The 27,948-nt window shown below is 39.2% G+C and overlaps 1 protein-coding gene and 1 long non-coding RNA gene across 5 annotated transcripts in view; one reads left to right on the top strand and one right to left on the bottom strand.

Annotated features, from left to right (window-relative positions):
* On the bottom strand, nucleotides 1-26,112 carry LOC309841393. Its single transcript, XR_014299105.1, has 2 exons — nucleotides 25,899-26,112; nucleotides 1-3,390 (listed from the first exon to the last, which is right to left on the bottom strand). It is a non-coding gene; the product is annotated as an uncharacterized lncRNA (long non-coding RNA).
* The window catches only part of LOC309840423 (uncharacterized protein), a 339,186-nt gene that overhangs the window by 82,529 nt on the left and 228,709 nt on the right, over nucleotides 1-27,948 (top strand). The gene's annotated exons all lie outside the window — the stretch shown is intronic.

Genomic DNA, 27,948 nt, shown 5'->3' on the forward strand with positions numbered 1-27,948 from the left:
TTGGGTAAATGAGCACATTTATTATTGCCGTATTGTAAGAGCCCCACAGTTTACAACTTAGTTAATGACAGAACGTAAAACCAGTGCGAATCAATAAGGAGAAGAATTATCCACATGTTTTCAAATGGGTTCAAACATTTTAAGTTTCTGTGGTCTCAGTGCTCCACAAGGTCCAGCTCACGAAGGATAGCATACATGTGGGCTGTGACTCATTCTGCTGAAGCCAATGTGGGCTCCCGACTGAGCGGATGCTGGGGCAGAGAACAACTAGCTGTCAACTAGCAACGGGGCATGTGGACATATTTCTCGCCCAGTCCTGCATCCTGGCCCCTCTCCGGAGTTCCAGGTCGCCCTTTCTTTCTGGAGCTCAAGAGCACGCTCTCTGTTTTTGTGGGTTGCAGCTGTAGCTTCATCCGGCTTCTGTATGATTCGTTCAGTGGGGCTCAGTCTGCCGTGGCTGGGCCAAGTCTGGCCCAGTGAGGCTTGAGCATCGCGGCTCCACCACCGGCTCTGGCCCGAGTGAGGCTTGAGCATCGCGGCTCTATCACCGGCTCTCCTCCCTTTCCCAGCTGCCCCGAGCTTTTGTGCTCGGTTAGATAATCTCGATACTTTAGACAGTTTAGAAGAAATTACGTGATGTTACGTTACCTATAAGTGAACATCCACTGTGCCATTTGAGAAATTTAGGACTTGGCTGAACATTGGGCCTTCTCCAGAGAGGATCAGGCTCTCCCCTCACTGAACTAACGCAGACAGGGAGCCAGGGAGCTGTGCGCGGGCTCCCTGGTCTCTGCTTGGCCCTTTTCACTTGTCCAGTGGGATCACTTGGGTTGGGTGGGTAGATGGACACTGGTCCCATTTTGCCAACAGACTGATAAAACTCCCCCAGAAACAGTGCTCAGGTTGTCAGGCTTCCCTCAGAAGAGCTCACTCTTCCTTTCACTGGTCCCAACACCCCTTCCAAGATGAAGCCCACCTTGTGGGAGTGTCTTCCTTCCTTCCATGGCAGAGGCGGTGTGCTGCCACACGGGCCGGGGGACACGTTGATGGAGAGAGACCAGAGACGGGCTCTGGATGCGAGGCCTGGGAGCTGGACCGGAGCTTATGGACGTGAAGGGGTCCACAGAGCAGGTATGACGCCCCATGTGTCTCGGGGACCTTCCCCTCGCCGTCCCTGCCAGGTGTTCCGTCAGGAGGTGGGAGGCAGAGGAATTCTTCCATCACTGCCTTTTCGTCTTCAGGCTTATGTCACCCCATGAGTAGACTTGACCCTGATAAACCAGCCTCTTCCTTTGAGGGGATAATGTAGGCCTGTGCGGGGAGACAGGCTTTACCAGGAGCTGGAGGCAGAGCTATTGTTCAGGCCACCTGGACTTGGCTCTGCTGTCTCCTCCAGATGCAAGTCAGATTTGGGAGCTAGCAAGTGCCGCTCTGGCCGTGGCCATTGTCTCCTCTGACAGCCTCGCGGGAAGGAGGCGTGTCCATTCCCTCGGCTGCCACGGGGCTTTCTTCTTTCTTGTCTGTTAAGTGCTGTGGTCTTAAAACTACAAGGACCGTTGCGATGCACACCGAAAGCTAACTATTCACAGGAAGCCCATGTAAATAAATTAGCCAGATGTATTTATTATTAATCTTATTTCCGGCAAGTACACTCTGAGAGGAAGGCCAGGGTGATCCAGAGGTAGCCCTCTGTTTTGGACACTCCCTATGTCAGGAACCTTAAAACTTCAGAAGGAGAACAATCCATTGCTAGCTGGGAGAGAAAGACTCTTTGTGGCCACAAATGACCCTTTATTATTATTTTTTTAAGGTTTTAAAAATCTATTTTTGTTTTGTTTTGTTTTAAGATTTTATTTATTTGTTTGACAGAGAGCCAGAGAGCCAGAAAGCAAGTGCAAGCGGAGAGAACGGCAGGCAGGGGAGAAGCAGGCTTCCCGCAGAACAAGGAACCCGATCTGGGGCTCCATCCCAGGACCCGGGATCATAACCTGAGCTGAAGGCAGCCGCTTAACCGACTGAGCCACCCAGGTGCCGCATAGGTTTTAAAAATCTAGGGCACAGCTCAGGAAATGATCAGAACGTAGCAGTCTGTAACGACATGTGCTTTGTGCTGGCTAATGAATTGGAATTGGCCGACCCCTCTCGTGTAGCCCAATCACCGTGGACGGGAAGGAGCTAGGTCAGGAGTCGGCCTCCAGTGAGGAGACCAAAGTGAAGGCCCCCTGGGTCAGTGAGGAGACACATCCAGCTACTGGACAGAGACCACTCTTTGTTCAGGGCTCAGATGTCGGGGCCTTAGGGACCCAGGCTTACGCCATCTTGTCCCGGTCTAAGACCTCCAGCTTACTCCACTCTGAAGTAACAATGCAAGGGCAAGGGGAGCGAATGTGCTATCCCTTCTAGGGACACCAACCAGGTTCAGCACACATGATTTCACTAACTTCCCTCCAGGTAAAATGCAGTCATTTGGCCAAAGCTAGCTGCGAGAGAGCTGCTAGGAAGAACAGCACAGAAAAATGACCAACTTTAGCTGATATGGGCCTACTTGGAAGTTCCATTACTATACAGGAGTGAGGCATGGATCCTGGGGTGACCACCCCTGTCTCTTTCCCAGCCTGCAGAAGCATCCGACAGATTTATCCTTGGCAACTTGAAGTAGCCTTGGTATTCACGAGGATCTTCCTACTTATTCTCATTCTGTCCGTTCTGACTCCACCCCTATTTTCCGTATCTGATATCCTATCCTGATATACTGATCGTCCTGGTGTCTTCCTGATTAGCATGCATTCGCGCTCTCAGAAGCACCCCAGTTTGCACGTAAGTAAGGTAGTCACCTTATCAGTGGTCTTCAGGCAGCACCTTGCCCTGCACCCCTGTGCCCCCACCGCAGCTCCCAGGCTGTGAGGAAAGGCTGGTCGACCATCTGTAAGAAGGGAACCTGGGACAAAATTCCCAGGTCCTACCAGAAAAATGTGACCTTCCTGCTTTATGGGGGCAGGAGTGAGCCAAAGTCCCTGCATACAGTAGTGGGCATTATAAGACCCCATAATTAGTCTTTTTCTTGAGTTAAAACAACTGGCAAATTTTAAGAAGGGAAGGCTCACTTATATTGTGTCTCTTCTTTCAAGTCATATAGCTGCAATAGTCCATTTCTTTCTGATGTCTACGCTCGGTTGTTGAACCTATGAATTGTCTCTCCTTTGATGGGATATTCGTTCAATTTTGCCTGGTCCAGAAGATACTCATTACCATCTCCCATTGGCTGTGTACTTGTGTTGTGATAATCTCTCCATTACCGCAACCCCACCAAAGGCAGTCTTTGACACCGAAGGCAGTCTGTTAACTTCATCATCACGAAAGGCTTTTCTCATACAATGTTGGGAATTGACACTGAGGAAAAAAGAAAGCAAAACCTGTAACTGGAGACACGAAAAGACTAATTGTCCTCCATTCTTGGCTCTGTTTATAAAGTAACCACTGAAAAAATTGTCATGTTTCTTCCCTTCAACCCCCTGCCCCCAGGGTTATTGATGACTCCAAGAGGAGGCCTTCGAGATATAGCCAAGATTTCCAAAAGGGAGATGGACTAGACAGAGAGTAGATACTGAGCTATAAATGAGAAATTAGGACCTAAAAGGCTTGTCACAAAAGCAGGACGATTGGGATAGCCTATTGTAGGGTGCTGGGTGCAGGAACCAGATTCTTGGGCTACCTGGGTGGCTCAGTTGTTAAGTTTCTGCCTTTATCTCAGGTCATGATCCCATGGTCCTGGGATCGAGCCCTGCATCGGGCTCCCTGCTCAGCAGGAAGCCTGCTTCTCCCTCTCCCACTCCCTCTGCTTGTGTTTCCTCTCTCGCTGTGTGTGTCTCTCTCTCTGTCAAATAAATAAATAAAATCTCAAAAAAAAAAAAAAAAGGAACTAGACTCTGAGGGTAAGTGATGTCGGCTTACCTGAGGTACTGAATGGTCAGTGAGTTGACAAGTAGAATATGGAAACCAGGTGTTGGGCTCCATGACATGATAGCTGTGCCATCCCACCTTTAGAAGAATTTATGGAAACCCACTTGGAGAGAATTCTAGGTTGCTGGCAAGACGTAAGTCTGTGGCCCACTGTAGCAGACAAAACTTGGGCTGACCTGGTGCTTTTTCCCAAATGATAGCATCAGTCGGAGATCAAACCAGGCCCACTGCTGTATCATTTCCATCTTCCCCTTCTGTCTCCTCCTGATTTATCACTCTGTCCTCTAGCAAGCCACTGATGTGTCCTTGCTCATGGACCCAATCAAAAAGACTGATCTGCCAATGGCAGTAAATAACCAAAAATCTTTAGTACGGTGGGAGACTCACCTGTTCCCTTCACGTTGTGGTTTAAGACTCCCATGAAAATGACCTGTCAGTGGTTGACTGTCCTGCCTTTCCCCTTACTTTCTTCTGGAGGACTCCTCTTCCTTCTGCTCCAGTGCAGACGGAGCTGTGCAGCTGTGTTTATGCACACGTGTGCAATCCCTTCCTTGCTCTCCTCTGATGAGTCATCTGATTAGTCCTTGAAAATGCAGCACCCAGTTTTCACTCCAGAGAGACCTTGGTTCATAAGAAGCAGCCCTGCCCTCCTGTGGGAGCTGAGTAAATCCCCCAAGGCCGTCCTAATGAGGCCAACAGTCTATGGTGTCCTTCCCGTGCAAATGTGGTGACCCCAGTCAAATTTGACCCATTCGAGAAACCAAGGAAGAATCCCAGAAGGAGGGCAGTGTATCAGCAAAGGCCCAGATCCTTCCAGATTTTGTCGTTCTTTTCCAGGGCATACTCGGCTCATCCTCCCATCTTCTTTCACTTGCCAAAGACAACAGAGCCTCCGACTCAAGAAGCAAACCGGTCAGGCATTTTTCTGCTAGTGAGACAGCTCTCCTCCTCCAACTCCTCTGCTCCTCTCTATTCCCTGCCTCTTTCTGGCACTTGGAAACTGGACAAGAATAATCAGGATTTTTGAAGCAGATACTATCTTAAAGATATCCTTAAGCAGCCACGTTTTTGGATGAGAAATCCAAAATTTCTCATGATTCATGGCTCGGTCCAGAAGCCACTGGGAAAGTAAAGAAGTTACAGAAAAGCATATCACGCCTTTCTTTTTTGCCAGATTGTATGTATACCCTTCCTCTTACTCGAGGCCTCCTGTGGGATAGACGATTAAACAAATTCATACCGACGTCCTAATTACATTCGGCACGCTCCTCTCTTTCCTCAGGCTCAGTCTGAGGGAGGACAAGACTGTCCTTGGGAAAGGACAGAACAGCTCTGCACATTTGCATATCAGAAACTACCTTACATGCCCAGCTTTTCAGTCATTTTCCCTGATCCCTGTAAAAGCTGGCAGAAGAAGATCGCTCTCTGAATTCCAATGACTGGAAAGAGGGGTGTGAGGAAAACAGACTCCCAGAGCCTGTCCTTGTAAGCTCATGAACTAATCTGAGAAGCAGGGATGGCGGTGCGGAATGGAGTTGGAAAGTGGCAGAGATGGAAAATAAGAACATCTTTGGTTCCCGTGCATACAAAAAAGTGAGATGGGATGAATCGATACATCTTGGCAGACACGTGGGCTGAATTTAGCGCGGGAAGAGTAGAGCTAGAAGGAGGATTAAAGTGAGAAATCGGAAAAACCATTTGAGTTATTGTGTGAGTAAGATGTAGGGTTAAGGAGAGGAGGAGTCTGAAGAATTAGACTTTGGAATTTCCTCTTTGCTTTGGTGTGTGAGATGTGTGCAACCTTAGGGTTAATGAGAGCGTGAAGACTTGCGCATCACCCATGATTTTCAGTGGCCCCAGCTGTCTTGCAGACAGACCCCTGAACCCCTCTCGAGGACCTAAGGGACTCCTGCTGTAGATGTGGTACGCCCATCGAAGTCTGAAAGGCTATTAATACTAATAATACTAGATTAGTTGATTTACTAATACTAACAATATTAGCCGGTCTGATCACCAAGTGTCCGCTGCTGTGGCTCATTTGTGTCACAAATTCTTCTTAATTCATCTCAGCTTAACATAAATTGAGATGTTGATAGATTTTTCCAAGGACATAAATGAGTCATGATAAACCTTTTCCTGTGTGAGGATGAATGTGGGTACATAATCATTATTTGAACAGGATGTTCCTTTAGAAAGCACTCGAGACGAGACGTCTCCAGACTGCTTGGATGGCAACTTAGCAGCACGTCTGACAACAGGATTTTGTTCCTTTTTCCTTCTCAGAAATACTTTCAGAAGTCAGGAAATTAAATCCTTTGAGTGACAAATACCTGTCCTTACTTTCTCTGCTTAGATGTACTCGATGAACTCCTGTCTCCGTTGCCTGATAGAATGTGCTTTCACTTTTTATTGCATGATTTGCTAAATTTAAAAAGTGACATCCCAAGAATAATACAGAGAGATTCTGGGTAGAAAACGCTTGTATTAAAATGTCACAAATAGATATAAAGTGATTTTAAATTTTAGTGTGTGTGTGTGTGTGTGTGTGTGCACATATATTCATTCCCAGCTACATTGATCTTAATGAATCACCTCTACGGAAAACTCTAAAAAAAGGAAGGATGATAGGAGGTGATTTTTATTATCTTTAAACAATTTTGTGATGGAACATTTGGAAACTATGGAAAACTTTCAGACAGAAGAGAAATGCCCTTCACATTGCCTCCCTAAACTTGTGTTGTATTCTCTGGATTCATATTTGCAAAAAAGCCCATCATGGTAAAATTGTATTTACGTATTTTGTCATATGAAGACTGTTGTGTTACCTGTGGATTGGCACCAAGTGCATTTACCAAGGGGTTCCAAAATTGGAACCTTTACCAAAACATTAGAAACTTACCAAAACATGCCTTCAGCTTCGTTTTACCCACACCATTCTACTCAATGGTGGAGTAAGTAGCAGTATCTGGGGACAAAGCTATTAGGCAGCAATGATTACATGTGCTATAAATATAACATCATAGAATTAAAAAAAATACAAAGAGAGTGGAATCACATTTGTTATTACTTTTTTTCAGTGGTTCTTTAAGTGGGTCAGGTTAGCTTTTAATTTCCCTGCATTTTCCTTTCCTTGTAAGTTAAATTAGCCATCTGTCTGCCACACATTTTGTGTAAGAATCACCTGAAGATTGTAAAGCTTTTTGAGTTGCTAAAGACAGAGGTATTAAAAAGCATTATGAGGTCTGTAAGGCATGTTAATTTTATTTGAACTGAAATTAGTGACCTAGAATTTGTCTCTCAATTACGTAGCATGTAATCTGTTCAGGCCATTGTATTTTATTATTTTATGAAAATCCTATGATGCTTCTGAATTTTTTTAGTTACAGAAAAAAAAATGGCAAATGAAACAAACAGAAGGCACTCCAGTAAATTTAACAAATAGTTGGCAGAACTAACAAAAAGGGAAAAAGTTGATGGTGATATAATCAGGACCCTGTGGAGTAGAGCTGACTGTCTATCAGTTTGTCATTTCAGTTGTATCTGCATAGCACATAAGAAAAACAAATTGGTTTACATTACATAGCTGAGCTATAATAATAGCATTGCATGTGTATGGCTTCTGGATTTGCAGTGTGACCTTGGGCAAGATCTACAAGATGTGCTATAGATGAAAGGGAAAATCTTAACTCTACAGAAGAGGAAAAGATTTCAAATTAATATGATAGAAACATATGCCACTAGTCAGAAATTGATAGGCATATTGTCAAACTAATTCTTAAGAGGGGAAAAAAGATGTGAGAAGCTTGGTATTGGATAGACCAGGAAACAATATCAAGTATTAACAGAAAAGGTATGAGTTAGAAATAGTCCTTTTTTAAGCAGATAGGAAGGAAAAAAGTAAAATAACATTCAAGCATTGCTTCTTCTTTCCTATTCTTACTATTATTACATTGGTAAGTGATGGTGCCTTAGAACACTAAAAACAATAATTTAGATATTCCCATCCATTTCCTGTTTTATGTCCAACTAAAATTCTACAGTCACATCACGATATAATTTTTATGTAATCTGGAAAAATATGTACCCAAAATTAATTAGTAAAGAGATGCTTTACTAATGCTAAGATTCCTCCAAACCACAGTGGATGTCCAAGTCTGAAGGTTAAGAAATCTGTGGAAAAGACAGTAGAATTGACATCTCTCCTCTGCTTTGGAGGACCATGGTGTCAACATTGACTCTAGCATTGAGAAAATCAACAAAAACAAGAAAAGAAAAATAGTAGGTAAGACCAAGGCCGTGTCTCAGTAACTAGGAACAGCATCTCTTTCAGAAACTTAAACTGCATGTAAGTGGAAATCATGGTATCTCAAAAAGAATCTTCACTTGCTAGATATGTTAAATTTGCTTACTTTTTAAAGCAAGATGTGTATACTCAATTTCTGATATTCTCCCCAGTCTTCCCCAAGACAGATAGATAGATAGGTAGATATATCAATCACATACTTATACAAATATATAAAAATATATATTATATATAAATATAAATATTATAATATATAATAAAATTATATTAATATTTATATTATATTTAATATAATATAATTAATTATATATTATATTTATATTATATAATAGTTATATTATTATATATAATAATATTTATATTTATATATATTATATAATATATATAAAAGCAATATATATTGCTTTTTCTAAAACCTATTTTTCTACCAAATGCATAAGTATGTGAAGATAATAAAATAATCCTAGAAGTCATCGGAGGGCAACCTTGATAAGCGCCATCATTTTTCTTAATTAACATGTAATGTATTATTTGCCCCAGGGGTACAGGTCTGTGAATCATCAGGCTTATACACTTCACAGCACTCACCATAGCACATACCCTACCCAGTGTCCATAACCCAACCACACACTCCATACCCCCTTCCCCCAGAAACCCTCAGTTTGTTTTATGAGATTAAGAGTCTCTTATGGTTTGTCTTCCTCCCAATCTCATCTTCTTTCATTTTTTTCTTCCATATCCCACAAACCCCCCACTTTGCCTCTCAAATTCCTCATATCAGGGAGATCATATGATAATTGTCTTTCTCTGACCGACTTACTTCACTCAGCACAATACCCTCTAATTCCATCCACATCATTGCAAATGGCAACATTTCATTTCTTTTGATGGTTGCATAGTATTCCATTTTGTGTGTGTGTGTGTGTGTGTACACAATGGTATATATATATATGTATATATATATATATATATATATATATCACCTCTAATTTATCCATTCATCTGTTGATGGACATCTAGGTTCTTTCCATAGTTTGGCTATTGTAGACATTGTTGCTATAAACATTCAGGTGCATGAGCCCCTTTGGATCACTACATTTGTATCTTTAGGGTAAACACCCAGTAGTGTGATTGCTAGGTCATAGGTAGCTCTATTTTCAAATTCTTGACCTCCGTGCTATTTTCCAGAGTGGCTGCACCAGCTTGCATTCCCACCAACAGTGTAGGAGGGTTCTCCTTTCTCCACATCCTCTCCAACATCTGTCATTTCCTGACTTATTAATTTTAGCCATTCTGACTGGTATGAGATGATATCTCATTGTGGTTTTGATTTGTATTTCCCTGATGCCGACCACTTTTTCATGTCTCTGTTGGCCATCTGGGTGTCTTCTTTGCAGAAATGTCTGTTCATGTCCTCTGCTCATTTCTTGATTGGATTATTTGTTCTTTGGGTGTTGAGTTTGATAAGTTCTTTATAGATTTTGGATACTAGCCCTTTATCCAATATGTAGTGTGCAAATATCTTCTTCCATTCTGTCAGTTGTCTTTTTTTTTTTTTTAAAGATTTTATTTATTTACTTGACAGACAGAGATCACAGGATGGCAGAGAGAGAGAGAGGAGGAAGCAGGCTCCCTGCTGAGCAGAGAGCCCGATACGGGGCTCGATCCCAGGACTGTGGGATCATGACCTGAGCCGAAGGCAGAGGCTTTAACCCACTGAGCCACCCAGGCGCCCCTGTCTTTTGGTTTTGTTAACTGTTTCCTTTGCTGTGCTAAAGCTTTTGATCTTGATGAAGTCCCGATAGTTTATTTTTGCCCTGTTTCCCTTGCCTTTGGTGAGGTTTCTAGGAAGAAGTTGCTGCGGCTGAGGTCAAAGAGGTTGCTGCCTGTGTTCTCCTCAAGGATTTTGATGGATTCCTTTCTCACATTGAGGTCTTTCATCCATTTTGAGTCTATTTTTGTATGTGGTGTAAGGAAATGGTCCAGTTTCATTTTTCTGCATGTGGCTGTCCAATTTTCCCAACACCATTTGTTGAAGAGACTGCCTTTTTTCCATTGGACGATCTTTCCTACTTTGTCAAAGATTAGTTGAACATAGAGTTGAGGGTCTATTTCTGGGCTTTCTCTTCTGTTCCATTGATCTATGATTCTGTTTTTGTGCTAGCACCATACTGTCTTGATGATGACAGCTTTGTAATAGAGCTTGAAGTCTGGAATTGTGATGTTATCAATTTTGTTTTTTCTTTTTCAACATTTCTCTGGTTATTCAAGGTCTTTCCTAGTTCGATATAAAATTTAGGATTATTCAAACTACTTCTTTGAAAAGAATTGATGGTATTTTGGTAGGGATTACATTAAACATGTAGATTGCTTTAGGTAGCATAGACATTTTCACAATATTTGTTCTTCCAATCCATGAGCATGGAATCTTTTTCCATTTCTTTGTGTCTTCCTCAATTTCTTTCTGAGTACTTTATAGTTTTCTTAGTATAGATTCTTTGCCTCTTTGGTTAGGTTTATTCCTAGGTATCTTATGATTTTGGGTGCAATTGTAAATAGGACTGATTCCTTAATTTCTTTTTCTTCTCTCTTGTTCTTGGTGTATAGAAATGCAACTGATTTCTGTGGGTTGATTTTATATCCTGACACTTTACTGAATTCCTATGAAAGTTCTAGCAGATTTGGAGTGGGGTCTTTTGGGTTTTCCACATAAAGTACCATATCATCTGCAAAGAGTGAGAGTTTGACTTTTTCTTTGCCAATTCAGATGCTTTTAATTTCTTTTTGTTGTCTGATTGCTGAGGCTAGGACTTCTAATACTATGTTGAATAGCAGTGGTGATAGTGGACATCCCTGCCATGTTCCTGACTTTAAGGGGAAATCTCTCAGTTTTCTCCACTGAGGATGATATTTGCTGTGGTTTTTTCATAGATGGCTTTGATGATACTGAGGTTTGTACCCTCTATCCCTACACTTTGAAGAGTTTTGATCAAGAAAGGATGCTGTACTTTGTCAAATGCTTTTTCAGCTTCTATTGAGAATATCATATGGTTCTTGTTCTTTCTTTTATTAATGTATTGTATCACATTGATTGATTTGCAGAGGTTGAACCAACCTTGAAGCTCTGGAATAAATCCCACTTGGTCATGCTGAATAATCCTTTTAATGTACTGTTGGATCCTCTTGGCTAGTATTTTGGTAAGAATTTTCGCATCTGTGTTCATCAAGGATATTGGTCTGTAATTCTCCTTTTTGATGGGATCTTTGTCTGGTTTGGGAATCAAGGCAATGCTGGCCTCAAAAAATGAGTTAAGAAGTTTTCCTTCCATTTCTATTTTTTGGAACAGTTACAGGAGAATAGGTATTAATTCTTTAAATGTTTGGTAGAATTTCCATGGGAAGCCATCTGGCCCTGGGCTCTTGTTTGTTGGAGATTTTTTGGGGGGTGGGGGTGGAGAGTGGGGGTAGATTTTTAGATGACTGCTTCCATCTCCTTACTGGTTCTGGGTCTGTTCAGGTTTTCTCTTTCTTCCTGGTTCAGTTGCATCTCTAGGAATGTATCCATTTCTTCCAGATTGTCAGTTTTGCTGGCGTATAGTTGCTCATAATATGTTCTTATAATTGTTTGTATGTCTTTGGTGTTGGTTGTGATCTCTCCTCTTTCATACATGATTTATTTGGTTCCTTTCTCTTTTCTTTTTGAATGTCTGGCCAGGGGTTTATCAATCTTATTAATTCTTTCAAAGAACCAGCTCCTAGCTTTGTTGATCTGTTCTACTGTTCTTTTGGTTTCTATTTCATTGATTTATGCTCTGATTATTATTTCTGTTTTCCTGCTGGGTTTGGGCTTTCTTTGCTGTTCTTTCCCCAGCTCCTTTAGGTTTAGGAGACCTTTCCTGTTTCTTATGAAAAGCTTGTGTTACTATATACTTTCCTCTCTGGACTGCCTTTGCTGTGTCCCAAAGATTTTGAACAGTTTTCATTATCATTTGTTTCCATGAATTTTTTCAATTCTTCTTTAATTTCCTGGTTGACCCATTAATTCTTTAGTAGGATGCTCTTTAGCCTCCATGTATTTGAGTTCTTTCCAATGTTCCTTTTGTGATTGAATTCTAGCTTCAGCGCGTTGTGCTCTGAAAGTATGCAGGGAATGATCCCAATTTTTTGCTACCAGTTGAGACCTGACTTATGACCCAGGATGTGATCTATTCTGGAGAATGTTCCATGTGCACTAGAGAAGAATGTGTATTCTGTTGCTTTAGGATGGAATGTTCTGAATATATCTGTGATGTCCATCTGGTCCAGTGTGTCATTTAAGGCCTTTATTTCCTTGTTGATCTTTTGCTTGGATGACCTGTCCATTTCAGTGAGGGGGGTGTAAAGTCCCCTACTGTTACTGTGTTATTGTTGATGTGTTTCTTTGATTTTGTTATTAATTGGTTTATATAGATGGCTGCTCTAATGTTAGGGGCATAGATATTTAAATCTGTTAGGTCTTCTTGTTGGACAGACACTTTGAATATGATATAGTGTCCTTCCTCATCTCTTATTATAGTTTATAGTTTTAGCTTAATATCTAATTTATCTGATATAAGGATTGGCACCCCACCTTTCTTTTGATGTCTATTAGCCTGGTAAATTGTTTTCCATTGCCTCACTTAAAATCTGGAGGTGTCCTTGGGTCTAAGATGAGTTTCTTATAGATAGCATATGGATGTGTCTTGTTTTTTTAATCCATTTTGATACCCTATTTCTTTTGTTTGGGGCATTTAGCCCATTTACATTCAGGGTAACTATTGCAAGATATGAATTTAGTGCCTTGTATTGCCTGTAAGGTGACTGTTACTGCATATTTTCTCTGTTCCTTTCTGGTCTGTTAGTTTTAGGCTCTCTCTTTGCTTAGAGGACCCCTTTCAATATTTTCTGTAGGGCAGGTTTGGTGTTTACAAATTCTTTAGTTTTTGTTTGTCTTGGAAGCTTTTTATCTCTCCTTCTATTTTCAGTGATAGCCTAGCTGGATATAGTATTCTTGGATGCATGTTTTTTTTTTTTTTTCATTTAGTGCTCTGAATATATCACGTCAGTTTTTTCTGGCCTGCCAGATCTCTGTGGATAAGTCTGCTGTCAATCTAATATTTTTGCCATTGTATATTATAGACTTCTTGTCCTAAGCTGCTCTTAGGATTTTCTCTTTATCACTAAGTCTTGTAAGTTTTACTTTTAGATGATGGGATGTGGACCTATTTTGAGGGAGCATTTTGAGGGTGTTTCTCTATGCCTCCTAGATTTTGATGCTTGTTCCCTTTGCCATATTAGGGAAATTCTCCACTATAATTTGCTCCAATATACCTTCTGCCCCCCTTTCTGTTTCTTTTTCTTCTGGAATACCAATTATTCTAATATTGTTTCATCTTATGGTATCACTTATCTCTCGAATTCTCCCCTTGTGGTCCTGTATTTGTTTGTCTCTCTTTTGCTCAGCTTCTTTATTCTCCATCATTTGGTCTTCTATATCACTAATTCTGTCTACTGCCTCATTTACCCTAGCAGTAAGAGTCTTCATTTTTTATTGTACCTCATTAATAGCTTTTTAAAATTTCAGGTTGTTTAGATTTTAGTTCTTTTATTTCTCCAGAAAGTGCTTTTATTTCTCCAGATAGTGTTTCTCTAATATCTTCCATGCCTTTTTCAAGCCCACTAGCACCTTAAGAATCATCATTCTGAACTCTAGATCTGACAAATTACCAATGTCCGTATTGACTAGGTGCCTAGCCTTTAGTACTGCCTCTAGGTCTTTTATTTGTGGTAAGTTTTTCCGCCTTGTCATTTTATCCAGATAAGAATATATGAATGAGAGAATAAAATATTAAATGGTGGCAAAGATCCCAGAAGGATATATGCTAACTAGATTAGAATATAGGGGAGAACAGACTAGTGAATAGACTGGTGAATAGAACAGAGCCATCCACTTGAATTTGGGTATATTTTGGTCTCTTAGAAGAAACTACCTCCCAACATTTTAAAGAAAGAAAACCACACACACACACACACACACACACACACATATGTGTGTGTTTATATATATACACATACACACAAAAATGAAGGTAGACATGATAGAGGGATGGAATATGACTGTAAAGCTGAAAACTTTTTAAAATTCTAAAAAAAGGATTGATAAGTTGGTTGGAAAAAGAAAATGGAGAGAATTTGCTCAGGCTGGAGACTAGAACAAAGCCCTGTTCTAGATTCAGTGTATTTTGATCCATTAGAAGAAATTGTATCCCAACATGTTTTATAAGAAAAAACCCTATATGTATACAAAAAGTAAAGTTAGGTATAATGAAGGATAAAATATGACTATAACAATGAAGGTTTAAAAAGATTTTTTTAAAAGAAAAGTATTGTTAAGATAAACTGCTTAAAAAACGTTAAAAGAGGAAAAAGGAAATGTTAAAAAAAATTAGAATAAGAAAAAAATAAAATTGAAAAAATTTAATTAACATTGCAAGACTAAAGAATCATGGGAAGAAAGCCATGAATTTATGCTTTGCTTTCTCTTCCTCTGGAATTCCACAGTTCTCCTTGATTAGTTGGCTTGGCTGGATGTCTTGCTGATCTGCAGGAGGGTCCTGTTGCCATGATTCTCCCATGCCTTTGCCTGAGGTGGAATCGCACTGCCCTTGCGAGGGGTCAGGCTAAGTAATCTGCGCAGGTTCGCGCTCAGGAGCTTTTGTTCCCTGATCACTTTCCCTACCGCTTTGGAGGACAGGAATGAAGATGGTGGCTGCCCAGGCTCCCACCAGTGGAGCTGAGAGCTTGGGGCCCCACTCCTCAGTGCACCCTCAGAGAAAAGCAGTCAATCCATCCCATCTCCCTTGTCTCCATCCACGCTCGGATCTCACCCAGCCTGTGACCGAGCGTTTCTGCCTCTGGCACACAGCCCTATTTGGAGTCTCCAAACCCAGCAGATCCCTGCCTCCAGAGAAGAAGGTCAGTCAGCACGGATCTGCCACTTGTGGGGTCCCTGCTCAAAACCAGTATCCCAACTCTGCCTTGGATCATGGTTTAAGGTAACCCTAAGCCAAGAGCTCACTCCTCAGCTCTGTCTCTGTAGTCAGCTTTCTTGCTCTGATACTTGGCAGGTCTCTTACACTCAAACACCCCTGATCCTTCTGTGACCCTGTGGGTCCAGAGACTACATTGTCCCCGTGAGGGCTCCACCCCCACTTAGCCTCTGGAGCATGATCCCTCAGTGGAGGGGACTTCTAAAAGTTCTGGTTTTGTGCTCTGTTGCTCTGCCCTTGCCAGGAGCCAGCCCCTCCCCCTGTGTTCTATCTTCTCATGGCTTCGAATTCACTTCTCTGCATGATCTACCTTTCAGAAAGTGCCAATTTTCTGTTTCTGGAATTGCTGCTCTTCTTCTCTTGGATCTCCTGTTGGGTTTGTAGGTGTTCAGAATGGTTTGATACCTATGTAGCTGAACTCCTGTGACCTGATGTCATCTCAGTTTGCTACTCCTCTGCCATCTTGACCCCTCTGGTGCCATCATTTTCATAAGCTTTGAGTTTGTGCTCAACTTTAAATGTCATTTGAATTTACATTTTCTGAGCCTTTTTTTATATGTAAACATAGTGAGAGTCCTTTGCATGGTTGCTTCATTTAATATGTTAGGTCATCCAATTACACATACTGCACGCACTGCCTGGACTATAATACATATAAACATCAGTTCCTTTTTCTTCTCCTTTATTCAAATAGGGACTTTAAATACTCATATCACTTTTTCTCCAAATCTTTCATATGGGGAGGAGTCATTGACAATAAGAATTCCTTTTCTCTGCTGATTCCCAATTACCACATTTGACATTGTTGGAATTCTAATCTTCAGATTAGGGAAATGTTACTATACCTCCAGATTTTCCAGGCATGCCTATTCTCCCCTATTTACATCCTTTTCTGTCTATCATACATTCTTCTTTGGGGTCTAGAATATATGACACAGTCCTATCTAGTACTCACTGTATTATAATTTTGAAAGAAAGTTTGAGGCTAGCATGTAATTATCACTCATGGATGTTTGCTGAATGAACCAACATATGACATTAGTTATTTGCTGACTTGTTTAATAAAAAGGAAGAAGAAATTCTTCCCTTCTACCCCTGCTTGCATTTGCTCTCACTCTCTCCTTCTCTAAAAACAAAAACACTTGCAAACATGTCCCTATTTGAGCAATAAGTGACAGAGGCTACAATGCTTCTGCTTCAGAAGCATATTCCTGGTTTCTTCAGCCACTTTAGGAAAATACAAAGTTGAAAATAAAGGTCACATACCAATGTGTAGCCCAATTTTGTTCTTAGATAGTGGTACCTCTGGCAAACCATGGTCAAAACCATGACACAGCTTGGTAAGGAGAGATAAGGCTTTGGTGTGCCTGCTCCCCATCCCCTTGGCTGGGCACCCTTGGGTGTCAACATGCACACATGGTCTTACTACAGACTATGTGTCCATCAGAAATTGATTAATTAGAATAAATGATCATTGTTTTAATTTTCAATGTTTCTGTCATCGTGTCTTATTATCATGGGGTTATTGAGCAATCACTAGGTTGTACGTAAGGGATCATAAGTAGAGAAGAGAGGATGATGATGATTTTTCCTATATAGAAAATCACGGTAGGGACAATGATGTAAGGTGGCATCTCATTAAGGACTCATAACTGAGAACTGCAGAGCAACTGTTGAAGGAATGCCAAAGCCTTTTGTAAGTGAAATCATGTAGGCATCATATCCTAGGAGATAAATAATTAATTAGAAGGAAATGATCAAAACCTCTGAATAGTTTTGTTGAGCAGGTATTTTAAATACTCTTAGAATATTTTGGTTTAAGGGGCACCTGGGTGGCTTGGTCGGTTAAGCATCTGACTTTAGATTTAGGCTCAGGTCATGATCTCAGGGTTTTGAAACGGAGCCCCGTGTCAAGCTCTCAGCTCAGGGGTCTGTTTGAGATTCTCTCTCTCCCTCTGCCCTCCCCCCACTTGTGCTCTCTTTCTGTGATAAATTCATATATTTTTTAAAAGAATGTACTTAAAAACCCATGTATAGGCAATATGACAAAAGCATATCAATCTCTATGGATTCCAAAAAAATAAAGCAAAATTTAATAAACTTTTGATAGAAGATTATTTATTATACTATTTAAACCAGCTATTTTAAACGAGTATCCACTTACACAGTTAATTGGGAAAAAAACAGATATTGAAAAAGACAGAGTCTTTCTAACCCATAATTCTGAAACATCTTGTTAGTACAATGAGTCATGTAGCAGCAATACAGAGTACAGCTCTTGGAAAGTGGTTACATTCTGCTATTTTAGAAAACTCAAGTGGATCAAAGAGAAATACTTTGAACTTTAGTAGAATAAGTTAACAAAAATAATATTAAAAAATAACATTTATAGACCACTGATAACCAGTTAAATATAGAGAAAGAAAGAAGGTCATACTCACAAAAGTAACGGTCTATGTGTAGTATCTAGAAAGACTACCTATAGGAATAGCATCCATAACAAAATATAAAACACTGCTAAAGAACAATAAAGACCTTAATGAAATTGGTGGGAACTTGCTACATTATTTATGGGAAGTGATTAATACTGTGTGTCTACAAGAACATTATCTGAAAAAACAAAAAAAAAAAAAAAGAAAGAAAGAAAGAAAAAGAAATAACCTATATGTGGAACAGTAGTTGCATGGATAAGTTTCTTTGGATAACTGTTAAAATTAATGAATTCTAGCTTATAGGACAACAGAGATAAAAAATCTCCAACTTGACATTCAGGAAACAATTTTTTTTTAAGGCTTTATTTATTTATTTGACAGAGATGACAAGTAGGCAGAGAGGCAGGCAGGGGGTTTCGGGGTGCAAGGGGCAGCAGGCTCCCCACTGAGCAGAGAGCCTGATGCAGGGTTCGATTCCAGGACTCTGGGATCATGACTTGAGCCAAAGGCAGAGGCTTAACCCACTCAGCCACCCAGGCACCCCTCAGGAAACCAAGTTTTAGAAGGACATGTGTAATATAATATTTTTAACAAGTTTCAAGTGCAAGTACTGATACTTTGTACTGTATATAAAAACATGCAAAGACATAGTAAATATCAAATTCAGGCTAGTGGTTCTGTCTGCAGAGGGCCAAAGTTAATATGAGGGACACTGAGTTCTTATGCACGTTTTTATAAACAGCTTTGTTGGGATATAATTCACACACCATACCATGTACCCATTCAAATGTATGATTCACCTGTTTTCAGTATATTCCCAACGTTGAGCAATCATCATCGTATCAATTGTAGAACATTTTCAACAAACCAGGAAAAGAACCTCTGGTTTCTTTGAGCAATAAATGACAGAAACCAGAGGTTTCTGGTTTCTTCAGGAAAAGAAGAACCTCTTAATAGTTACTTTACTATTGAACCTCTTAGTAGTTACTTTAAATGTCCCCTGCAACATTCCTGGACCTAAACAATCAGTAATTTGCTTTCTGTTTCAGAAGATTTTCTCTTTCTGGACATTCCATAGAAGTAGATCTTGCAGGATATGGTGTTTCTGACCTGTTTCTTTGATGTCGTATAATGTTTTCAAGTTTCTCTCATGCTGTAGTAGGAAGTCTTTGTACTGCATTTCTGTTTTGTTTTTTGTTTGCTTGTTTTGCTTTTTGTGGGTTTTTTTGCTAAGTAAAATTCCATACCCCATTTTACTTATTCATTCATCACTTGATAGACAGGCATTTGGACTGTTTTCACTTTTCGGTTATATTGAATAATGTTGGTGTGAACATGCATACACCAGCTTTTGTGTGGCTTTGTCTTTGGTTCCTGTGGATTTTTAAGCTTGTATGCACACATAAGTATTCATTTATATATAAAGGACAGGCTTGTCTAGAATGTTTCAAGAAAAGTAAAGGCAGCAAAGATGTACTCTCAAATTAATGTGTAGAATTGCTACAATTACAGTGATATCCCACTTGAATTTTAGAGTGATCAAATAATGTGAATCTGTAGTTCACCCAGAAGAAAAAAAAAATGAAAACTGAAAAAGAGAAAATGATGGAGAATTTAAATTATACTATCAGAAAGTATTCCATTACTGCAGTAGTCAAGATTATAATACTCCTATAAAAATTAATGGAATAGGGTGTGTAGGTGGCTCAGTCGGTTAAGCCTCTGCCTTCCACTTAGGTAGGTTTGAGCCCAGGGTCCTGGGATTGAAAATGTAAAATTTCAAATATAGGCTTTTTGTCTAAATGGAAGCCACTTTGAGCCCAGGGTCCTGGGATCGAGTCCCACATCAGGCTCCTGTGCAGTGGAGAGCCTGCTTCTCCCTCTCCCTCTGCCTGCTGCTCTGCCTGCTTGTGCTTTCTATCTCTTTCAAATAAATAAATAAATAAAATCTTTAAAAAAATTAGTGGCATGGAGGGATACCTGGGTGGCTCAGTTAGTTGAGCATCTGACTCTTGATTTTGGCTTAGGGCATGATCTAAAAATATATTTATTTTAAAAAGGCTTAAAAATATAATAATGCATATTTTCCAGAGTATTGTATCTAATGGCTATGTATTTTCTTTCAAGTGATGAATTGATTTTGTCTTAAAACATGTTTTAAAAGCATGTCCCAATTACTAAGATATGAGGTATTTTAATTTCAGATAATAGCTATCCTGAAAATTTTCTTTATTCCCAAATTTCAGGAGTATTTTTACTCCAAACTTCTAAAGTGAATTTTGCAAAATTATATGAAGTTATGCAGCTGGAAAACTCCTTTATATGTAAGAAAATGTAAAATTTCAAATATAGGCTTTTTGTCTAAATGGAAGCCACTTTGAGTAAAATGGTTTTGAAAACCATGGAAGAAAATCTTCTATGCTTTTTATATAGAAAATAAAAATGATGACTCATAAGAACTGAAATTATTTCATCACAAAAATGGCAAGGTAGAAAACCAATTTGTTTAGGAAGCACTGTGTATTATCAAAAATACTGCTAACCCTCCCTTCCTGAAAACAGGATAACATAATTGACTTTTCCATGGATAGCCACAGCACGTACATTTATCTTTTCATGTCCTTCAAAAGATTCTGCCATTTTCCTTTTAAGTCTGGGTTCAAAAATCCTTTTAAGTGTCTTTTTTTTTTTTTAACCAGTGTCTGTTCTAAATTATATATATAAAAAAAAAACAACGGTTTAAAAGCTTTCTTTTTCATCATTGTGCATTCAAGTCTGTTACCTAAATGAACAGATGTAGCATTTCTTATGTTTGTACAATTTCCCTGTAGATAATTCTAGAACCAAACAAAGAAAGTTTTGGCTAGCCAAATTTTGTATCCCTTCATATTTCTATACGCTAGCCACCATTTTCTCCTTATAGAAGAGATGCCCACGTTGTATTCTTTGATTTAAAATTTGGGAATGGGGAAGTTAATCAAATGTGTTTTCTTCACTAACCCCATTGGGAGCTTTCATGTGTTAAAAATTTTATGACTCTTAAAGCCGAACGGCTATACCCAATGCTTCCTCCCCACTTTTATTTTATAGAACCAGTTTTAAAATTTTTGAAAACTTTTCATCTTGAAATGATTATAGATTCACACGAAGTTGCAAAGACAGTACAGAGATTTCCCCTGTTCCCTTTACCTCGTTTCTCTCACTGGTTACATCTTACGTAATTACAGTACAATATGAAAGCCAAAAGATGGGAAATTGCATCAATACAGTGGATATTGATGGTTCTGTCAGTTCATTACCTTTGTAGGTTCTCGCCCTCCCAGCCTCCAAGGTACAGAATGAGTCTATTACCCCAAAGAACTCCCTCAAGATACCCTTTCCAAGTTATACTTTCCCCACCTTATCCCCGCTGCTCTTGAACCATGACAAACACTAATCTGTTCAACGTCTTCATAAATTTATCATTTCAAGAATGTTCTGTAAGTGGAAACACACAGTATTTGATATTTTGAGACTGGCTCTTTTCACTCCTCAAATCTCAAAGATTCATCCAAGTTGGTGGAGGTATCGATAGTCTGTTCCTTTTTCTCATCACATCACGGTCGGTACTACAGTGTTAGTGCATGGTATGGGTATGCAACTGTGTTTAGCACTTTAACTTTTGAGGAATATTTATGTGTTTTCATTTTTTTGGCTATTACAAATAAAAGTCCCAGGAACATCCATGTACAGGTTTTTGTGAAGACCAAAGTTTTCATTTTTCTGGGATAAATGCCCAAATGTGCAGCAGCTGGGTTCTATAGTAAGTATATTATTGCTCACTTTCTAAAGAAAATGCCAAATATTTTCCAGGATGGTTTTTCCGTTTATATTCCCATTAGCTATGTATGACAGATTCAGTTTTTCCACATCCTTGGTAGTTGTTGTGTTGTCCGTATTCTTTTAATTTAAGCAAACCTTATAAGTATGTATGGTATGTCAGGGTGACCTTCAACTGAATCTCCCTAATGGCCAGTGATGTTGAGTGTCTATTCTATGTGCTTATTTTCCCTCTGAATATTTTCTTTATAAAAATGTCTCTTTATCTTTTTTTGCCATTTTCTAACTGGATTGTTTAATTTCTTTTTTTTTTTTTTTTTTTTTGCTATAGAATTTTTAGAATTCTTTATTCTGCCTATGAGTCTTTGACAGAGGCATGGTTCACAAATATTTTCTCAGAGTCTATAACTTGTATTTTTATCCTCTTAAACAATCTTTTTCAGAGTAAATTATTTTTATTTTCAGGTAGTACAGTTTAACATTTTTCTCCCCTCTAGATCATGTTTTGGGGTTTTTGTCTGAGAAATCGCCACTCAGTTCTACATCTCAAAGATTTTCTCCTATGTTGTCTTTTGAATATTATACTGTGCTATATATTACAGTTAAGCCTACAATTAATTTTGGGTGAGTTTTTGTATAAGTTGTGAAGTTTGGTAAAGGTTTATTATTTGTCTGTATAGTTGTTTATATGTTATCATTACTATTATCATTTGCCTATGGATATTCAGTGCTCCAGCGTCATTTATTTCAAAGCTCTTCCTTTCTGCGTCAAATTGCTTTTCCACATCTGTAAAGAAAACAGTCACCCGGTCATACCCATATGAGGTCTCTCTGAGCTCTCTTTTCGATGTCCTCTATCTGTGCGTTGCACCCTTTCTCTGTACATCCCAGAGAGGCGACTAGAACTCCATAACGAGCCCTGAAATGTCTCCAAGTTATTCCTTCCACTTTTGTCTCTTTCCTCAAAATCATTTTAGCTCTTCTAGTGTTTTATCTTTCTTCTCTCTCTCTCGGTCAAATTAAATAAATAATATATCAATCAAAAAGATTTTGAATATTATGAGACTCTGGATCTTATTTAAATCTTGTGGGAGTGCAGATGTCCTCTGACTCTTCCAGTGGGAGAGGTGTGTTGTCTGGTTTTTCCCAGGTGGAAGTTGAAGTCCAGGTTCCCAGATCCGTCTCTGTTGACACAGGGGGTAAGGGATGCTTCTCCTTACTGCAGGTGGGGGCATCAGTCTCCCGCTGATGCCTGCTGGCCAGGAGAGGGAGAGGACCTTGCTCCTGACCCAGCGTGGCTTTCACTCCCGTGAACAGCGTGGCAGCCACATGGCAGCCTTGACGGTTCATTGCTGGTGAAAGGCCACATCTGACACCAGCAAGTGGGAAGGATGGGAGGGCCTACCCAGAAGCAGGCAGAGGTTCCAGTCCTGACTTCCCACATGCTTTCCAGGAATTCCACCGTGGGATGAAGCCCAGCAGGTATGAAAGTTCTGGCTCTTCCTCAGCATCTGGGGACGGAGATGCCTGTCACAACCATGCCAGGATGAAAATCTGGGCTTTCCACTTGACCTCTGCTGGAAGACTCTGGGGGCTGGTGGGGGGCTTCTATAGTGTGTGCCTGAAGTAGGATGTTGCCCAAATGTATTGTTTTGTCAGGCTGCCCCTTTTCTTGGTCCTTTGGCTACAGAGAGCAGACTTTTTTGTCTGTGCCTATGGATGTTTCTGGGTTGCTAACTTCTCCCATTCTCAGTCTGGAATACATATGATATATATATATATATACACACACATACATACATACATACATACGTACATATATATATTCTTATATTCATAGATTTATATATTTATACAATTGGGAAAGCTGTGCACATGTTGGGGCAGGGGTATAAGGGAAAGTTCTGTACCATCCACTCAGTTTTCCCGTGAACCTAAAATGGCTGAAAAAATAAAGTCGTCTAATACTGACGGGACAGGTGGGGGAAGCCTTATTACATAAGCTGACATTCCACCAAAAGGTAACTACAAAACCTTGATTGTCTTTCCTGTAAGTCCCTAGAGTGGTCCTGGATTTGAGAGAGTGAGTTCAACATTCAGTTGGTTTAATTTGTTTTTGAATGGGACTGCGTTTTAAGGAAACTAAGTCTCCAATTGCTGTAGGAATGAATCCTTGTCTCACATTTATAGCTATTGGAAGAGTTACCATGTCAGCCAAACAGAGCCATCTGGAACAGTCTTTACAATTATATTAAGTAGCTTATGAGGAAATATTTATAGAAATCAAGTGTATAACTCCCCCCCCCCTTGCTGTCTATTGAGGAATATTTTCCTGGAAGAGATTCACATCTATCTGTATTATCTTTTAAGTGACTGAATCACAGTTAGAATTTGAGGAAACATACTTTGCTAAACTAAATCTTAGAGCTGGAAACCTAAATAGAGATCTAAGTTTTATTTATTTATTTTTCTTTCTTAAGAATTGGAGACTTCTATTTGTTTTTGTTGTTGTTGTTGTTGTTGTTGTTGTTGTTGTTTTTATGAGTCTCAGAAAGCTCTTATTAATTGTTCCCAATGACTTGAAAAAATTGGACTGAATGTAGCAACTGGAAACCACTATGGAAATGGTACAATAACTACTATCCATGTGATGCTGCACTTAGAAGAGTTACAATTCTGCAGGGATTTGATCTTAGATTTTCCTTGAAAAGGCAAAACAAAAACAAAAATCTCTGTGTGCTAGTAGTCTTAATTATTATCTTTGAATTTCTCTAAATTGTCTATAAAGTTGAGCACACATGGCACAGTGGGCACCTCCCTGGTGATTCCCACACCTTGGAAGACTGGCAGACCATTGAGTGAAGCTAAAATAAGAACAAAGGAAAAGTCTCTGTGCTGAGGTCTGGACACCACAGCCATCCTGCCTCTTTAATAGGAGAACTCTCGATGAATGGTGGGGCTGAGATGAATGGGGGATTCGCTTCGTTCTCTCTTACAGTTAAATAATATATAACCCAATAAACTACAGTAATTACTTTCAGATTCAAGGATTAAGGGAGATAATGAATCAACTTCTTAGGGACTGGTTAAGTTTTGAAATCAGCCTGATGATTCTATAGATATAGTTTGGATTCAAGACACCGCCGGGACATGAAAATAAGAGAAAGGGTGAATTCCTTTCAAAGCCTTAAATCTTGTCCCTGCCCTTTTTTAGTCCTTCTAAACTGGAGATATGTATTTTAATGGAAGTGATTTATTTATTGATCTCTCCAGGCATAGAAATACATTAATTAATCAGTTAACCGACTGGTTGTTTGATTAACTAATGTTTATGTATTTCCGTATACATCTGAAACATATTAATTTACCTCAGGGAATTACCTCTGAATGTGAGTAAAATTTTCTAGTATAATCTGGTTATCTGGTCAGTATTTTCTCTATCAACCCATTCATCTATACGAAACATACTTCTAATTTCCTGGCTACAAAACCTTCTACCTAGATGTATAGGTTTATGAGACTTTGCTTTAAACTTTGCCTCGGACACAATTCCATCATTTCAACCATGTGTGGACCCAGGTACACCTCAGGATCTTTCCGCTCAGATCAGGTGAAAAAACCTGTAAGGAAATTATGTAAATATATACCACCTTAGATGGCATGACATGTTTTAAAGGGAGGAATAGGACACTTTGTGACTTTCAAAATTATTCTAGTGATCTAGGTAATAAATCCCCTAGACCATTTTATAAATGTTACATAGTTAAACCTGCTTAGTGACATTCACATAACTAATTTTCAGCCAATGGGCTCATGCCTTCCTTTTATTCTTTGGGAAACTGCAGCCCACCTGTGCATCTCACCATCTCTGCAAGGAACCTAGTAAGATTGATGATAATGCGTTGACTAGGAAATTTCACAAAGTAGGACAGGCACAACTACATGAACAAAATGAAACCATTGCTGAAAAGCAGTTGCTATAGTCCCAGAGTTGTATTACTTCTGTATTTATTTAGGAGTAAAACTAAAGTGTAGCTCTTTAAAGTGTTAATTAATATTTCACGCTTAGGGCAATGAAACACCCCAGAGAAGCAGCTGATTGCCTTTTTTTAAAGTCCTTTGTCTTTGTTCAGAGTCCTACAAATAGTAAATTACTCATAGTACACATTTATCATATGCTAACTGTCTGCCCAGAATAACCTAGTTAGAAGAAAATGGGCAGAGAAGGTAGGTCAAGAACACAGTCAGAGAGATATTAGCAAATTGATGCTTATTTTCTTGTACATTTTAAAGCAATTAGTTATTAAAATCACTCACCTCACCCAGATCTGCTAGTTTTGTTCTCTTCTTCTCTTCTAAAATGTCTTGAAAGTGTGCTTGTTTTTAAAAGTCAAATAAGTAATATTTATAGTAAAAATATAAGATGATAGCTGAGCCAATGCGTTCTTCTAAAGCAGTTGCTGGCAGAATCCTTCTAACTGAATAGAAGTTCAGTGTTTATCCTTGTCTGACAATTGTACTTTCATTTCCTGGCCTATTTTTATTGGTTTCCTGTACATATACAGATGGTCAGCTTGTTATGAAGGACTAAAGGTTTGTTTTCTCAAAATATTATGCTTGTGTGATTTATATTACATAGATTTTAACAATGATATTTATGTGTATAATTGTATTAGGCATTTTCCTTAAGGGCTCCATAGATGTTATCTTGTTTAATTACTGAGATAATCCTGTGAGATTTTGAGCTTCCAGATCTTAATGATAGAGATGAAAAAATTAAGCTGTGGGCAACTACCAATGGATAGAATTTGAACTCAGGACTGAATAAGTCCAGAGCCTGTCATCTTAAATACTCACAAAAGTTGTTTTCTTTTTTTGTTTTGTTTTTACATTTGTATTTTCCTTCAGATGAGTTATTGAAGTAAAAGCTAGGATCTTACCTAACTGTTGCTTAACAGATATTCTATTAAGATAATTCATGGCCTTTTACAAAGATAGGACTAAAATAAGATTCATGGAAATTCCTCTGAATTCCTTGGCCTTGAGCCATCTCGAGTCCCAGAAAGAATGTGAATGATTCAGCCTGTGTATTATAACTGAGATCCGGAAATAGCTTGGAAACTTAAAAAGAGCTAAAGTAGTTCATTCTCCAGCAGACAATGGAAAATATTGAGATTCCAATGAGCCATATGGAAATAGAAAATGATGCAATATTTTTAGCTTATTTTAAGATATAAACATGTTTCCAAAAATACAAGGTCTGTTTCTGCTTTATTTGCTTATCATTATTCATTGATCTGTCTAAAGCTCTTCACAGAGTCAAAATATCTGGATTAATTTTTCATGTAAAACAGAAGAAGGACTTTTCAGCAGAAAAACATGCCATCTCTGTAGTGCAGGAAAATTACACAAAGTCTACCTGACAAGGTCACTAGGGAAGCATCCGTTATAGAAACGTACATCTGCAGCTTCTGAACAAGAGAAATGGAGGCCAAGGAGCAAGAAACTCTTGTCAGGATCCTGGCATTACGGGAATCATTCATTATGCTTCCTGGAGATCACTTGACTTAATCATAAGTAACAAACATTACCAGTGGTGGTTTTCTGACTCCTTTGAGTAGAAAAGGAAGGGGAAACCAAATTGTGTGGTTATGATGCTGGTTGGCTTTGTAATTACTTCTGAAATATAACTAGCTTTTGATGACGACCAATCTGATGTTCGTGCCTAGGCTTATGAAGAAAGAGCAAGTGCATTTCCAAAGAACTACAATTTAAAATCAGAACACTTACAGTTATGGCTGTAGAGATTAGGAGAGTTAATTGCCTTACAAACTTAATTAAATGCGCAGAAGGGAAGAGCCTGGTGTTGAAAGGAGAATTGAAGAGACAGCTAAAGCATTTGCTAGAAAATTCCTGTGTTCTTTCGTCTGATGTGTCAGCAAGGTGAGAGACCACCGTGACTTTAAACCAGAACATTGGTGCAAGGAGCAGAGAAAAAGCAACAGTGAAAAGATGGGTACGCCAACCCTTGTTCTGAAAATCTCCTCTCTAGAAGATGTCAGTGTTTACATGCATGTCATTTGAGCGAAAATATTTTTTTAATTTTTTTTATTTATTTTCAGCATAACAGTATTCATTACGAAAATATTTTTTAAAAGATGAAGCGTTCTGCTAAAGCTACCTCTCGTCTAGTGACTATTTGGAATGTGAAGGGGTACTGTTTAGAAGCTTCCATAAATGCTGAAAATCATCTTTACCTCACAGCCGTGGCAAGGGAAAGTGTATGTATTAATCCTATCATTCTTTCTGTTCCCATATTGCAGTCATGAGAACACAACAATATTATATTCTAATCCTAAATTCTATT

Source organism: Mustela nivalis (assembly GCF_964662115.1).
Source record: "Mustela nivalis genome assembly, chromosome: 9".
Classification (NCBI taxonomy): domain Eukaryota; kingdom Metazoa; phylum Chordata; class Mammalia; order Carnivora; family Mustelidae; genus Mustela; species Mustela nivalis.